The 15,840-nt window shown below is 47.0% G+C and overlaps 1 protein-coding gene across 1 annotated transcript in view; it reads left to right on the top strand.

Annotated features, from left to right (window-relative positions):
• LOC139259667 (cysteine-rich secretory protein LCCL domain-containing 1-like) overlaps positions 1–15,840 on the top strand; it is a 117,422-nt gene that overhangs the window by 20,035 nt on the left and 81,547 nt on the right. The gene's annotated exons all lie outside the window — the stretch shown is intronic.

The following is a 15,840-nucleotide window of genomic DNA, read 5'->3' as shown; positions in this document are numbered from 1 at the left end:
CATGGGTCAGCCCACACTGCAATATGTGTGTGCACTAGGTCCGTGCAGCAGAGCTGGTCTCCAGTCGTCTTGTGTAATCCTTGCCACTGGACCAAGACCTAGCTCTGTCAAGCCCTTGTGGTGGCTGGTGTGCAACGGCCACCACACGTTAAAAAAATCCTCGCACAGGCATCTGCCACCCTTCAAGATGTAGTTCGGGATCTGGAATATTAGGTCCTTCATTGAAACACCTGTGAACTCATCCCTATTTGGCATGGAAGCAAGTCATCCTCGCTTCGAGGGACCGCCTATGATGATGATGGATGACCCCACTTTTGTTCTTGCAGGTCTCAATTACATAGGCTGTCCCTGTTGTCTGAATACATGGAGTTTGGTTACCAACACTTTCCTTGAACTTGGAGGAGTCTAACATGGATTTTCAGGCTCACTTCCTCGATTTTACTGTGGTTCAGTATATCTCTGCCTGTTGCTTTCTTTGAGCTGCGCTCAGATCTCTATCCCCCTACAGGCTGTTCTTCAGGCTTTGTCTCTGCAGGTACTGTACTTTATTTTCTCTGCTAGACTAGAGTGCTCGGATCAGAGCACTTCTTTACGCCTTTGAATCAGCCAGATCAGGATTTCTGGCAACCGGTGATCTCTGCCTCTTGTACAGTTCTGCATCCACAGGCACTCTGGCTTTCTTGCTCCCGGTGCTCTTTTCTGTTACTCTGGGGGTGAAATTAATCTTCGGTGGTAGTGTAAAATTGGCAATAAGAATCGGCAGCCCATTTTACACACTGCCCAATACTTTGTTCCATTTCCTTCTTGAAAAAGAGTATTGGGTAGTGTAAACGGGCTGCTGATTCACTAATGCCCATTTTGCGCAGTCGCCTAAGATATATTTTAACCCCTTTATAACGTTGTGCCCTGTCCAGTCCAACTTCTCAACCTCTGCTTCCTTAATATACTCATTATCCCTCTGTTACACTTCTGGCCTCAACTCACTTTTCAGTAAAGTCTAAGGGCTAGAACCTCCACTTTTGTGGTTTTTCCGGCGTGAGCAGTAAAAAAGGGTTTTCAGATCGCCGGCTTCTCGCCCATTCTCAAACCACCGAGTCTCCACTTTTGAAAATGGCCGTTAGTTTGAGCGATATAAAATGGGCGGTAGCGTTAAATTTTTTTGACCTGCTGCCGTAAAGTGTGGCCGTCCTTAGCAACGGCATGGCAATGCTCGATTCCCGTGATTCTGGAGGTCAAGGGTCACCATGACATGCGCAGAAGAAGAGTCAGAGAAAGAGGGAGCTCAGAGGGACTGAAGGTGAGGCTGGGTGTGGTGTGGCTGCTTTGGGAGGAAGGAGGGAGACTTTAGAGCTTCACAGCAAGTAGGCAAACAAAAAGTGGCTGTTACCAGCTACATATTTGACCGAATTTGGCCTATAATGGAGAGAGAGGAGGAGGCATCACAGCACGTTGTGGAGACTGACGCTGGAGAGAGTAGTGAGGTGGGAGAGGGGCACATTGGAGGCCGCAAAAGAGCAAGGAGGTTCTCGGACGAGGCAAATGCCTCCCTCCTGCAGGAGGTCAAGTTATGCTGGGGTGATTTGACACAGGGAGGGCGTGGAAAGCCCACCTCAAAGGCATACCAGAAGATATGGATCGAGATAGCAGAGGTGGTCTCATCGGCGACCAACGAGGTGCGTGAGGGCAACCAATGCCGCAAACGATGGAACGACCTTGTTGGATCCGGAAGAGTAAGTATTACATTGATTTACATGTACTTATGTTTTATATAATTTGATTTGTAACAGTCACGAGTGACTATCAGCAGATGTGAGGTCTTGCATTTTTACCGGGAATGTTTTACTCAAGGCCTGCGGTCACGGTTTACGTCTTTAGGTAAGGAGTGATAATAATCGTAATAATCATGATTATATCGGTCAGTTATGTGTTGTATCATTCTCTGTGACAGTACCTAGCAATGATATCATGTAATGATCTCATGCCATGTCGTCCTGTCACCTTTTACAGAAGAAGCTATCAACGATGAGGTCCGTGCAGAGGCGAACGGGTGGGGGGCCACCAGTCCCCAGTGACATCACAGAGATGGAGGAGCGAGTGCTTGCACTCGAGGGGAAGCACCACCGACAGCCACGGATGCAACTGCAGACCCTGAAGTGATGCGACATGAGTAAAGCTTCCACCATTGCATCATGTAACGCCTATAGATGCCACACCCACTCATATCCGAACAATCATGTATGATAGATGATTTCTAAAAGTGTCATAGAAATAATGCTGGCCTAATGAAAATCATTGCAATGTGCAATGTTGATGGTCATGAAATGTGATTTCTGTGATGATTTTGATAAAGGTGGTGCTTTTGTCATGCATATGCTGTGTGTAACGCTGGACTCATAGAAACATAGAAACATAGAAAATAGGTGCAGGAGTAGGCCATTCGACCCTTCGAGCCTGCACCGCCATTCAATAAGATCATGGCTGATCATTCCCTCGGTACCCCTTTCCTACTTTCTCTCCATACCCCTTGATCCCCTCAGCCGTAAGGGCCATATCTAACTCACTCTTGAATATATCCAATGAACTGGCATCAACAACTCTCTGCGGCAGGGAATTCCACAGGTTAACAACTCTCTGAGTGAAGAAGTTTCTCCTCATCTCACTTTGTGACCCTAGCACCCCCTTCTCTAATAATCTCATTTGTGTTTTGCAGCGCGGCCCCATGCAAGACCACAGAGGCCAGAAGGTGGGGGCGCGGGGCCGGAGTCGGCGGACGATCCTACTACATCTGGTGCTGAGGAGCTCCGATTCTCGTCCGTCAATCCGTTGGGTCTGTTCTCCACGGATGAGAGCGCGGACTTTGAAGAACCTGCATTACCACGCTCCAGAAACCATTCCACCCCAAGGCCATCTAATGGTCCTCCGATCATTCCCTCCTCCACTCTGGAGGTACCGGCCCCAAGCACCTCTCCACAGGGCACCCCATTTGTCCCCAGGACGGTGCCGAACCTGCGGAGGCCGCGTGGACGGGGCAGGTCTGGTCCATGAGTGGAGAGATGGTACAGTTGTCCAGGAGGACTGTCGACATTGGTTACCAGCTCATCGAAGCATTGGAGGGGATATCCCGACAGCTGGCCACCATGATCGAGTGCATTCCGCGCATGGCGGAGTCCCTGGATGCGATAGCCAGGAACACTGCTGCCACAGGTCTCCCAGTGGTCCCCGAGCGCGTGACTCCATCCCAAGGTTCCGCACCACCACTGTGAACGACAGATGAGAGCAAGGACCAAGATCCTGCTTCTGCATCAGAGAATGTTGCCCCCTCGGCACCCCCCATACGAGGTGGGACGAAGAAGGAGAAGGGGGAAGGAAAGTGAGTTGTCTCAAGGCATCTCAGCTCGGTGACATAACTCGCCACTTCCTGGCCTTCAGACCTTTTGTAAGTGTAGAACTGGTACCTCACCATCAGAACGCTTTCCTTCGGGTTCAAATGCTCTCGGACCAGTGTGCACAAATCGTCGTACGATTTCTCCGTGGATTTCGCTGGAGTGAGAAGATTCTTCATGAGTCTATACATTAGTGCCCCACAGACAGTGAGGAGGATCGCTCTACTTTTGGCAGCGCTCTCTTCCCCATCTAGCTCGTTGGCCACGAAGTATTGGTCGAGTCGCTCCACAAAAGTTTCCAAATCATCTCCCTCCGAAAATTTCTCCAGGCTGCCCACTGTTCTCTGCATCTTTGGGTTCGCTATCTGTATCTCGTCGCCAGATGTTGTCTATGGACCGAACAATGTGAGCTCAAAGTAAAATGTTACCTTAGTCTTTTATTGCAGGTTTCCAAAGTGCCTCTCCAACCTGTGAAGCCTTAAATACTTGCGCTGACAAGGGATTATGGGATCCCTTGGGAGCCCTCTGGTGGCTGTACAGAGTAAATACAAGTCCACATATATAACAGAAACAAGTGGGAAAAAAGGGTAAAAAAACAAATTTAAAGGCACTTTGTCTAAATGCATGTAGCATATGTAACAAAATAGATGAGTTGACGGCACAAATTGAGACAACTGGATATGATCTGATAGCCAATACAGAGACGTGGTTGGAAGGTGACCAGGACTGAGAATTAAATATTCAGGGATACTTGACAATCCGGAAGGACAGACAGAAAGGAAAAGAAGGTGGGATAGCTCTATTGATAAAGGATGGAATCACTGCAATAGTAAGAAACGATATTGGCTCAAATGATCAGGATGTTGAAACAGTTTGGGTGGAGAAAAGGAACATTGGGCCCAAGTTTCCGCCCCCTGGAAAAACGGCGCACCTCCATAAAGTGCGCCGACTTTCTGGAATAAAAAGGCGCCGAAAAATTACCTTGTGATTCTCCGAGCTCCTCAGAACGTCTTCGGGCTCAGCATAGCACACCACAAGGGGTGGGGGGGCGGAGCCAGGTCCCGGCACTGAAAACAGTACCGGGACCTCTGCACATGCGCGCTAGAGTGTGCGCGCATATGCAGTAGCTCCTCGCCCCCGAATCTCTGCAGGCTAAGTGAAGTTATTGTAATCGTAAGTGTGGTTGAAGTACTATCTGTTATGTGTATAGTTAAGTACTATTGCATGTATACTGTTTGCCTGATCTATGAATGCTTGACCTCAACATTTCAAGAACATTATTGAGTTTTGAAGAATTGATAGAACATCTAATCGTAAATAAATTAAGTGTGTTATACTCAGGATGTTCACCCCTCCCCCACTCCGCGTTCAGTCTCTGTTCACCACCGCCCCCCACGTTCAGCCTCCATTCAGCAGCCCCCCCCACCGGCCCTCCCGTTCAGCCCCTCCCCCCTCCACCTCTGCCCCCACCTTCCCCCTCCAATCTCTCCCTCTTCCTCCTCCCTCCCTCCCCCTCCACCCCTGCCCCCTCCTCCCACCTCCAACCCCTCCCTCCTCCTCCTCCCCCTCCCTCCTCCCTCCAGCCCCTCCTTCCTCCCTCCACCCCCTCTCCCCCCATCCCTCACTGTCAGAAACACAGAGAGACACTTGCAGAGAGAGAGAGAGACACTGACAGAGAGAGAGAGTGAGAGACACTGACAGAGAGAGAGACATGGACCGAAACACAGAGAGGCTGACCTTCCCTTCACATAAAGCTAGGACTTATTTTTTATTTGTTATTGATTGGTTGCTTATTACTTTGGTCTTGGTGCTTTAGGTGCAGGGTTCCTTCTATTTTTTATTTGTTAATTGCTTATTACTTTTTGTGCTTCATTTAGTGCTTGGTGCTTTAAATGTACTTAGACTCCTTTAATGTTGTTGTGAAGGTGTTTAGTGCTTTGGATAATCCTCTAACTTCCGCCCGCCCCGCGCCCCCGACCCCCCATGTTGATGTTGATGTATCTGTCTCAGCCAGGAGCCTACACTTGCTTATTTATAAAAAGAGAAACAACTGTCCTCACTCAGCAGATATAAGACAAAATATAATCGCAAGAGGTTTTAGGCCGTTTTAAGTGATGTGTTTAATGCTATCCACCCCCCATCTCTGGCTGTGCCTGCACTGAACTTAACTCTAGGTAAGGTTTTTCAGAACTTACAAAAGTGGACACTTACTCCATTCTAAGTTAGTTTGGAGTAAGTTTTCGCTGCCTAAACTTGCAAAACAGGCCTAAGTGGCTGGACAAAACCTCCTTTTGAAAAAAAAACTGAACTAAAACAAAACTAAACTAACTCACTAGAACTGGAGCAAACTAAATGCTGAGCATTGCGATTTCTAAGATACTCCAAACTAAAAAAAATTGGAGCAACTCCACCCGAAACTTGTGCCCAATAACGGGAAAAAGTCATGACGGGCGTAGTCTATAGACCACCTAACAGTAGCAACTCTGTTGGTCGGGACATAAACCAGGAAATAGTGGGGGCTTGTAAAAAGGGAACAGCAACAATCATGGGTGATTTTAACCTGCATATTGATTGGACAAATCAAATTGGTCAGGGTAGCCTTGAGGAGGAGTTCATAGAGTGCATAAGGGACGGGTTCCTTGAGCAGTCTGTAACAGAACCAACCAGGAGGCTATCTTAGATCTGGTCCTGTGTAATGAGACAGGATTAATAAACAATCTTCTAGTAAAGGATACCCTCGGAATGAGTGATCATAGCATAATTGAATTTCAAATTCAGATGGAGGGTGAGAAAGTTGGATCTCTAACCAGCGTACTAAGCTTAGATAAAGGAGACTTTGAAGGTATGAGGGCAGAGTTGGGTAAAGTGGACTGGGAAAATAGATTAAAGTGTAGGACAGTTGATGAACAGTGGTGTACATATTTCAGAACTCTCAAGGAAAATATATTTCAACGAGGAGGAAAGGGTGTAAGAGAAAAGATAGCTATCCGTGGCTAACTAAAGAAATAAAGGACGGTATCCAATTAAAAACAAGGGCATACAAAGTGGCCAAAACTAGTGGGAAGACAGATGACTGGGAAGCTTTTAAAAGCCAGCAAAGAACGACTAAAAAAATGATTAAGAAAGGGAAGGTTGACTATGAAAGTAAACTAGCACAAAATATAAAAACAGATAGAAAGAGTTTCTATAGGTATATAAAAAGGAAAAAAGTGACTAAAGTAAATGTTGGTCCTTTAGAGGACGAGACCGGGGAATTAGTAATGGGGAACATGGAGATGGCAGAAACTCTGAACAAATATTTTGTGTCAGTCTTCACGGTAGAGGACACTAACAATACTCTGACAGTGGATAGTCAAGGGGCTATGGGGGGGAAGAAACTTAACACAATCACAATCACTAAGGAGGTGGTACTCAGTAAGATAATGGGACTAAAGGCAAATAAATCCCCTGGACCTGATGGCTTGCATCCTAGGGTCTTAAAAGAAGTAGCGGCAGAGATTGTGGATGCATTGGTTGTAATTTACCAACTTTCCCTGGATTCTGGGGAGGTCCCAACAGATTGGAAAACTGCAAATGTAACGCCCCTATTTAAAAAAGGAGGCAGACAAAAAGCAGGAAACTATCGACCAGCTAGCCTAATATCTGTGATTGGGAAAATGTTGGAGTCCATTATTAAAGAAGCAGTAGCAGGACATTTGGAAAGGTATAATTTGGTCAGGAAGTCAGCATGGATTTATGAAGGGGAAGTCTTGTTTCAAAAATTTGCTGGAGTTCTTTGAGGAGGTAACGAACAGGGTGGATAAAGGGGAACCAGTGGATGTGGTATATTTGGACTTCCAGAAGGCATTTGACAAGGTGCCACATAAAAGATTATTACACAAGATAAAAGGTCACGGGGTTCGGGGTAATATATTAGCATGGGTAGAGGATTGGCTAACGAACAGAAAACAGAAAGTAGGGATAAATGGTTCATTCTCTGGTTGTCAACCAGTAACTAGTGGGGTGCCGCAGGGATCAGCGCTGGGACCCCAACTATTTAATGACTTGGAAGAAGGGACTGAGTGTAACGTAGCCAAGTTTATTGACAATACAAAGATGGGAGGAAAAGCAATACGTGAGGAGGACGCAAAAAATTAGCGAAAGGACATAGACAGGCTAAGTAGTGGGCAAAAATATGGCAGATGGAGTATAATGTTGGAAAGTGTGAGGTCATGCAAAAATCGAAAAGCAAGTTATTATTTAAATGGAGAAAGATTGTAAAGTGCCGCAGTACAGCGGGACCTGGGGTACTTGTGCATGAAACACAAAAGGATAGTATGCAGCTACAGCAAGTAATCAGGAAGGCCAATGGTATCTTGGCCTTTATTGCAAAGGGGATGGATTATAAAAGTAGGGCAGTCTTGCTACAGCTATATAAGGTATTGGTGAGACCACATCTGGAGTATTGCGTGCAGTTTTGGTTTCCATATTTATGAAAGGATATACTTGCTTTGGAGGCAGTTCAGAGAAGGTTCACTAGGTTGATTCCGGGAATGAGGGGGTTGACTTATGAGGAAAGGTTGAGTAGGCTGGGCCTCTACATTGGAATTCAGAAGAATAGGTGATCTTACCAAAATGTATAAGATTATGAGGGGGCTTGACAGGGTGGATGAAGAGAGGATGTTTTCATTGATGGAGGAGACTAGAACTAGAGGACATGATCTTAGAATAAGGGGCTGCCCATTTAAAACTGAGATGAGGAGAAATTTATTCTCACAGGGTTGTAAATCTGTGGAATTCGCTGCCACAGAGAGCTGTGGAAGCTGGGTCATTGAATAAATCTAAGACAGAAATAGACAGTTTCTTAAACGATAAGGGGATAAGGGGTTATGGGGAGCGGGCGGGGAAGTGGAGCTGTGTCTATGATCAGATCAGCCATGATCTTATTGAATGGCGGAGCAGGCTCGAGGGGTCGTATGGCCTACTCCTGTTCCTATTTCTTATGTTCTTACGTTCACACCAATGTTGATATTAAATTTTATTATTGAACATAACCTTGTTGCGCATTGGCTCAGATAGCTGGACCATTGCACACTGGTGATTCCTTACCATGAAAGGGTTAAATATAACAACTTCAATCAACGTAAACTTTAACTGGCACCAAGATGATGGACACCATTGATATCTGAGCTGCACACACAGCAGTGTGTCAGCGTTGTCACTCACATCAGTGCTCTTTCAGGCAAATCTTTCAGATCTCAGCTCCTCACGTAAGAGAGCGATTTAACAAATGCTGCCGTTCGTTCCAGTTAGTTCCACTTTTTGTGAGCGTTTTTTTGAGCGAGCGATATTCTGAACGATATGTGTGTGAGGTGGTGAAATTGACGATGGGCACTCAATCTCCATGGCTGCTAGTTTGGGTAAATATGCTCTTTACAACAAAAAACAGTGGGCGGGTGTTAATGTTGAATCTCGGCGTTATTTCTGTGCGAAAAATAACGGCCGATATTATGGGCGTTGAATTATCCCATTCTGCTGATTCCGCCCAAATAAAGTGGGCGGGCGGTAATATTTTTTCTCACCGTTAAGCACATAGGGAAAGCTAAGCTGAGTGATAAGTTTCCGAAAAATGCCCGCCAGTTTCTATTTTGTACCAAAATGGGCGATATATGGGCGTCATACGTCATTTCTGCGGAAAAATGGACGTTAAGCATGCAAACAAAGTGGAGGTTGTTATGTATGGAGAAAGAGTCAGACTGAACATTGTGAGCTCAAAATAAAGTGTGACCGTAGTCTTTTATTGCAGGTCTCCAGAGTGCTTCACCAACATGTGAGTCCTCCTTAAATACCTGTGCTCCCAAGGGATTATGGGATCCCTTGGGACTCCAGGGGATGAGCCCTCTGGTGGCTGTACAGAGTAAATACAAGTTTACATATGTAACAGCACTACCCCGCCCCCCCCCCCTGCCCCCCCACCCGTCCCTCAAAGTCAATAGTGTAACTATTTACAATGTGAGTCAATCGGGGGCCCTTCTTGCCCTGGTTGATTGTCTCGATGTGAAAGCTGGTATTGTTGAATCATTTGTTGGGCCCTCAGTGGGCTGTTGTGCAGTTGGCCTTGCTGGGCTGCCTGGTGTGTTGGGCCCTGCTGGGCTGCTGTGGATAATGAGTTCTGCTTCGTGGTCAACCGTGGTGCTGGTTGCCACTGGTGTGTATGTTAGGGAATCAAAAAAGGTAGGGTCCAAGGTGCGTTGCTCAGGATAGTCCCGTGAATCTGAGTTTGATTTGGTCCAAGTGTTTCCAGTGAATGAGTCCATTTGAAAGTTTGACCCGAAACACCCTGCTCCCCTCTTTGGCCACGACAGTGCCGGGAAGCCACTTGGGACCTGGTCCATAATTCAATACAAATACAGGATCATTGATTTCAATCTCGCGTGACACATTTGCGCTATTATGGTATGCACTTTGTTGAAGCCGCCTGCTCTCTACCTGTTCATGTAGATCAGGGTGAACTAACGAGAGCCTTGTCTTAAGTACTCTTTTTATGAGCAGTTCAGCAGGTGGGATCCCAGTGAGCAAGTGGGGTCTCGTGCGTTAGCTAAGCAGGACTTTGGATAGGCGAGTCTACAGTGAGCCTTCAGTTACCATCTTCAAGCCTTGTTTGATGGTTTGCATTGTTCTCTCTGCCTGACCATTGGACGCTGGTTTAAATGGGGAAGATGTGACATGTTTGATCCCGTTACGGGTCATGAATTCTTTGAACTCAGCAGTGGTAAAACATGGCCCGTCAGGGCATCGGGTAAGCCGTGAGTGGCAAACAAGGCCGGTAGGCTTTCAGTAGCGGCAGCGGACGTGCTAGCCGATATTATCTCACATTCAATCCACTTGGAATACCCGTCTACAACCACAAGGAGCATTTTACCCAACAACGTGCCTGCATAGTCGATGTCTACCCGAGACCACGGTTTGGAGGGCCAAGCCCATAAACTTAGTGGTGCCTCCTGGGGTACATTGCTTAACTGCGAGCATGTATTACATCTGTGAACGCAGAACTCTTATATCCGCATCGATACCGGCCCACCACACGTGTGATCTGGCTATCGCTTTCATCATTACGATGCCTGGGTGGGTATTGTGGAGGTCATTGATGAAGGTGTCTCTGCACTTCTTGGCGACCACTACACGATTGCCCCACAGAAGGCAGTCTGCCTATATCGACATTTCACATTTGCGCCGCTGGAACGGCTTTATCTCTTCCTGCATTTCCACTGGGACACTGGACCAGCTCCCGTGAAGCACACAGCTTTTGACCAAAGATAATAAGGGGTCCTGGCTTGTCCAGATTTTGATCTGCTGGGCCGTGACAGGTGATTGCTCACTCTGAAATGCTTCCATAACCATGGCTATATCTGCAGGCTGCACCATTTCCACCCCCTTGGTGGGCAGTGGCAGCCTACTGAGAGCATCGGCGTAGTTTTCTGTGCCTGGCCTGTGGCAGATGGCGTAGTTGTATGCGGACAACGTGAGCGCCCATCTCTGGATGCGGGCCGATGCATTGGTATTTATCCATTTAATCTCAGAACACAGGGATATAAGTGCCTTATGGTCAGTTTCCAATTCGAATTTTAGCACAAACAGGTATTGATGCATTTTCTTTACCGTATAGACATACGCTAACGCTTCTTTCTCAATCATGCTGTAGGCTCTCTCAATCTTAGACAGTCTCCTGGCTGCATAAGCAACCAGTTGCAGTTTCCCGAAATCATTAGCTTGTTGCAATACACACCCGACGCCATATGACGATGCATCACATGCTAGTACCAAACGCTTACATGGATCCTACAACACAAGCAATTTGTTTGAGCTGAACAATTTTCTCGCTTTTACAAAGGCATTTTCTTGGCTTTTGCCCCAAACCCATTCGGTAAGACATGCAGTGTTCTAACAGTGTGCTGAGACCCAGTAAGAAGTTACCAAAGTAGTTCAAGAGTCCCAGAAACGACCGCAGCTCCGTCACGTTCTGTGGCCTCGGTGCGTTCTCGATTGCCTCCGTCTTCGCGTTGGTTGGCCTGACGCCATCCGTCGCAATCCTCCTTCCCAAGAACTCCACTTCAAGCGTCAGGAAAATGCACTTTGAGCGTTTTAACCTGAGCCCCATGCGGTTGAGTCGACTAAGAACCTCCTCCAGGTGTTGCAGATGCTCGACTATGTTCCGACCTGTGACCAAGATGTTGTCCTGGAAGACCACGGTGTGCGGGACCGACTTCAGTAAGCTTTCCATGTTTCTCTGGAATATCGCCACCGCTGATCGGATTCCAAAAGGGCATCTGTTATAAACAAAAAGACCTTTGTGCGTGTTGATGCAGGTGAGGGCCTTCGATGATTCCTCCAGTTCTTGCGTCATGTAGGCTGAAGTCAGATCGAGCTTCATGAATGTCTTTCCTCCCGCCAGCATTGCAAAAAGGTCGTCGGCCTTTGGTAGTGGGTATTGGTCCTGCAGGGAGAAATGATTGATAGTTACTTTGTAATCGCCACCGATTCTAATGGTGTCGTCTCCCTTGAGGACTGGGATGATAGGACTGGCCCACTCGTTGAACTCGATCGGTGAAATTATACCCCCTCCTTGAAACCGGTCAAGCTCAATCTCTACCCTTTCATCATGTACGGTACTGCTCTCGCCTTGTGATGGATGGCTTGCGCCCCTGAAATTGGGTGGATCTGCAATTTTGCTCCTTGGAATTTCTTGCTGTCTGGACCGAACAGCAAAGGAAATTTGTTTAAGACCTGGGCACACGAAGTGTCGTCAGCGGGCGATAGCGCTTGGACGTCGTCCCAGTTCCAGGGTATGTTTCCTAGTCAGCTCCTGCTGAGTAGTGTGGGATCATCGCCCAGTACCACCCAAAGTGGTAGCTTGTTCACCGCTCCATCGTAGGAGACATTTATGGTAGCACTGGCGATTACAGGAATCGGTTCTTTTGTGTAAGTTCTTCGTTTCGTGCGAACTGGAGTTAAGGCTGGCATTGAGGCCTTGTTGCACCACAATCTTTCGAAAGTCTTTTTGCCCATGATGGACTGGTTCGCGCCCGTGTCCAGCTCCATTGCCACCAGGAATCCATTTAGCATTATCGGGGGACAATTCGTGGTGAATGAGCGCACCTCATGTACCTCTGCTTCCTCAGTCTGAGGCTCTGGTTTGTCGTGATCCTCCGTGGATCTGTCCTCCTCTGCAACATGGTGGTTTGCAGATTTAACAGGATTTGCAGCTCGCCTGCACATACGTTGGAGGTGTCTCATTGTTCCACAGCCCTTGCAAACGTACCCTTTGAATCGACATGAATGGAAAAGATGATCACCCCCGCAGCGCCAACAAGGTGTTAATGGCCTTGCATTCATCACCTTTGATGGTGGACTCTGAGACATCTGCGGACGTGCAGCTGCAGGTATGTGTGACCTGCCCTGGACGTTACGATTCGAAAACATAATCACTTTGTTCACAGTACTTGTAGCAGTACTTGTGTGCTGAGAGATTTGCTTCGTATTGTCACTGGTGGCAATGAACGCCTGGGCTATCGCTATGGCCTTACTCAAGGTTGGCGTCTCTACAGTCAAAAGCTTGCGAAGTATGGTTTCGTGGCCAATGCCAAGTACGAAAAAGTCTCTGAGCATGTGCTCCAAATGTCCTTCAAATTCGCTATGTCGTGCAAGGCATCTTAGCTTGGCGACAGAATTAGCCACTTCCTGGCCTTCAGACGTTTTGTCGGTGTAGAACCGGTACCTCACCATCAGAACGCTTTCCTTAGGGTTCAAATGCTCTTGGACCAGTGTGCACAATTCGTCGAACGATTTCTCGGTGGGTTTCGCTGGAGTGAGCAGATTCTTCATGAGGCCATATGTTGGTGCCCCACAGACGATGAGGAGGATCGCCCTTCATTTGGCAGCATTCTCTTTCCCATCTAGCTTGTTGGCCACAAATTATTAGTCAAGTCGCTCCAATCATCTCCCTCCGAGAATTTCTCCAGGATGCCCACTGTTCTCTGCATCTTTGGGTTCGCTATCTGTATCTCGTCGTCAGTTGTTATATATGGAGAAAGAGTCAGACTGAATACTGTGAGCTCAAAGTAAAGTGTGACCTTAGTTTTTTATTGCAGGTCTCCAAAGTGCCTCTCCAACCTGTGAGGCCTCCTTAAATGCCTGTGCTCCCAAGGGATTATGGAATCCCTTGGGACTCCAGGAGATGAACCCTCTGGTGGCTGTACAGAGTAAATGCAAGTTTACATATATAACAGAGGTTCTAGCCCTAAGACTCTAGCCTGCCTTGACTCTGTCCCAGGCACTTGCCTACATGTTTGTCTTGCTGTGACTGAATGAGTCTACTATGACAGCTCATGCTTTGCGTTCTGTTCTTGGCCTTCATGTATTTCTGGTTCCTAATCTCCTGCAGTCATGTTCTGTCTCCTCATTACTAGATCCCTGAATTTCCTCTTGTATTTTATTGGTTACGACTCCCTGAACTCACTTCCGCGCTTTACAAATACTAACTATTTTCCTTTAGCATTTGCTACTTCTCATTTATGTTTTTATTTCCCACACCCAATTTTTCTGCACTAACGTTCCTATTCTCAGTGGCTTTTGTAGTGCTGCTTTTCTTTGTGATTCTTTCTGCCTCCTCCACTTTCCTATTCATGTCCTCACCCCAATGGCTACTTAAAAACACATGAGGTAATACTGTAGATCACTTTATAAAGTATTGTTTTATTCATCCAGCTCTCTAGTACCATAAGGGGGTAAGTTCATATCTCCCTTTAAACAACAGTCTCACTGTATCATGGCAATGAGATCACCATTGGTTATTAGCGCATATCTGATATCTAAGGGTGAAGTTATGCTGCTACTTTTGCATACTGTGAAGCAATTTCCAGCAGTAATGTAAAGGTGGCACTATAACTGTGAAGCTGGGTCCCAATGTGACTCTACCCATACTCTTTAAGCATTCAAAATGTATGACTTGGGAGCTAAGTTCTATACATATGTATAAGTAAGCATGCAGAACTTTTTTATATTAGTTCTGTGATGTGGGTGTCGCTGGCAAGGCCAGCATTTATTGCCTATCCCTAATTTCCCTTGAGAAGGTGGTGATGAGCCGCCTTCTTGAACTGCTGCAGTCCTTGTGGTGAAAGTACTACCACAGTGCTATTAGAGAGGGAGTTCCAGGATGTTGCCCCAGCGACGATGAAGGAACGGCGATATATATCCAAATCAGGATGGCATGTAACTTGGAGGGGAACTTGCAGGTGATGGTGCTCCGATGAGTCTGCTGCCCTTGTCCTTCTAAGTGGTAGCGTTCATGATTTTGAGAGGTGCTGCTAAAGAAGCCATGGTGAGTTGCCGCAGTGCATCTTATAGATGGTACACATTGCAGCTACGGTGCGCCAGTGGTGGAAGGAGTGAATGTTGAAGGTGGTGGATGGGGTGCCAATCACGCAGGCTGCTTTGTCCTGGATGGTGTCGAGGTTCTTGAGTGTTGTTGGAGCTGCACTCATCCAGGCAAGTGGAGAGTATTCCATCACACTCCTGACTTGGGTCTTGTAGATGGAGGAAAGACTTTGGGGAGTCAGGAAGTGAGCCATTCGTCGCCGAATACCCAGCCTCTGACCCACTCTCTTTGCCACAGTATTTATGTGGATGGTCCAGTTAAATTTCTGGTCAATGGTGACCCCCAGGATGTTGATGGTGGGGGATTCGGTGATGGTAATGCCGTTGAATATCAAGGGAAGGTGGTTAGGCTCTCGCTTATTGGAGATGGTCATTGCCTGGCACTTAGGTGGTACGATTGTAACTTGCCACAAATCAGCCCAAGCCTGAATGTCATCCAGGTCTTGCTGCATGCAGGCATGGACTGCTTCATTTTCTGAGGAGTTGCGAATGGAACTGAACACTGCAATCATCAGCAAACTTCCTTATTTCTAACCTTAAGATGGAGGGAAGGTCATTGATAAAGCAGCTGAAGATGGTTGGGCCTAGGACACTGCCCTGAAGAACTCCTGGAGCGATATTCTGGGGTTGGGATGATTGACCTCCAACAACCAGAACCATCTTCCTTTGTGCTAGGTATGACTCCAGCCGGTGGAGAGTATTCCTCCTGATTCCCATTGACTTCAGTTTTACCAGGGCTCCTTGATGCCACACTTGGTCAAGTGATGACTTGATGTCAAGGGCAGTCACTCTCATTCTATCTCTTGAATTCTGAGGTGAGGTGAGAGAGAGAGTGAAAACTGAGCATTGGTGAGCAGTTTATTAATGAGTAAGTGCCGCTTTATAGCATTGTCGATGACACCCTCCATCACTTTGCTGATGATTGAGAGTAGACTGATGGGGCAGTAATTGGCCGGATTGAATTTGCCTTACTTTTTGTGCATAAGACTTATCCAGCCGGGATGTTTTTGGGGCCCATAGCCTTTGCTGTATCCAGTGCGCTCAG

The sequence above is a fragment of the Pristiophorus japonicus genome, chromosome 1 (assembly GCF_044704955.1).
Source record: "Pristiophorus japonicus isolate sPriJap1 chromosome 1, sPriJap1.hap1, whole genome shotgun sequence".
Taxonomy (NCBI): Eukaryota; Metazoa; Chordata; class Chondrichthyes; family Pristiophoridae; genus Pristiophorus; species Pristiophorus japonicus.
The sequence above is the reverse complement of the archived record's forward strand: the minus strand, read 5'-3'. Positions and strand labels throughout refer to the sequence as shown.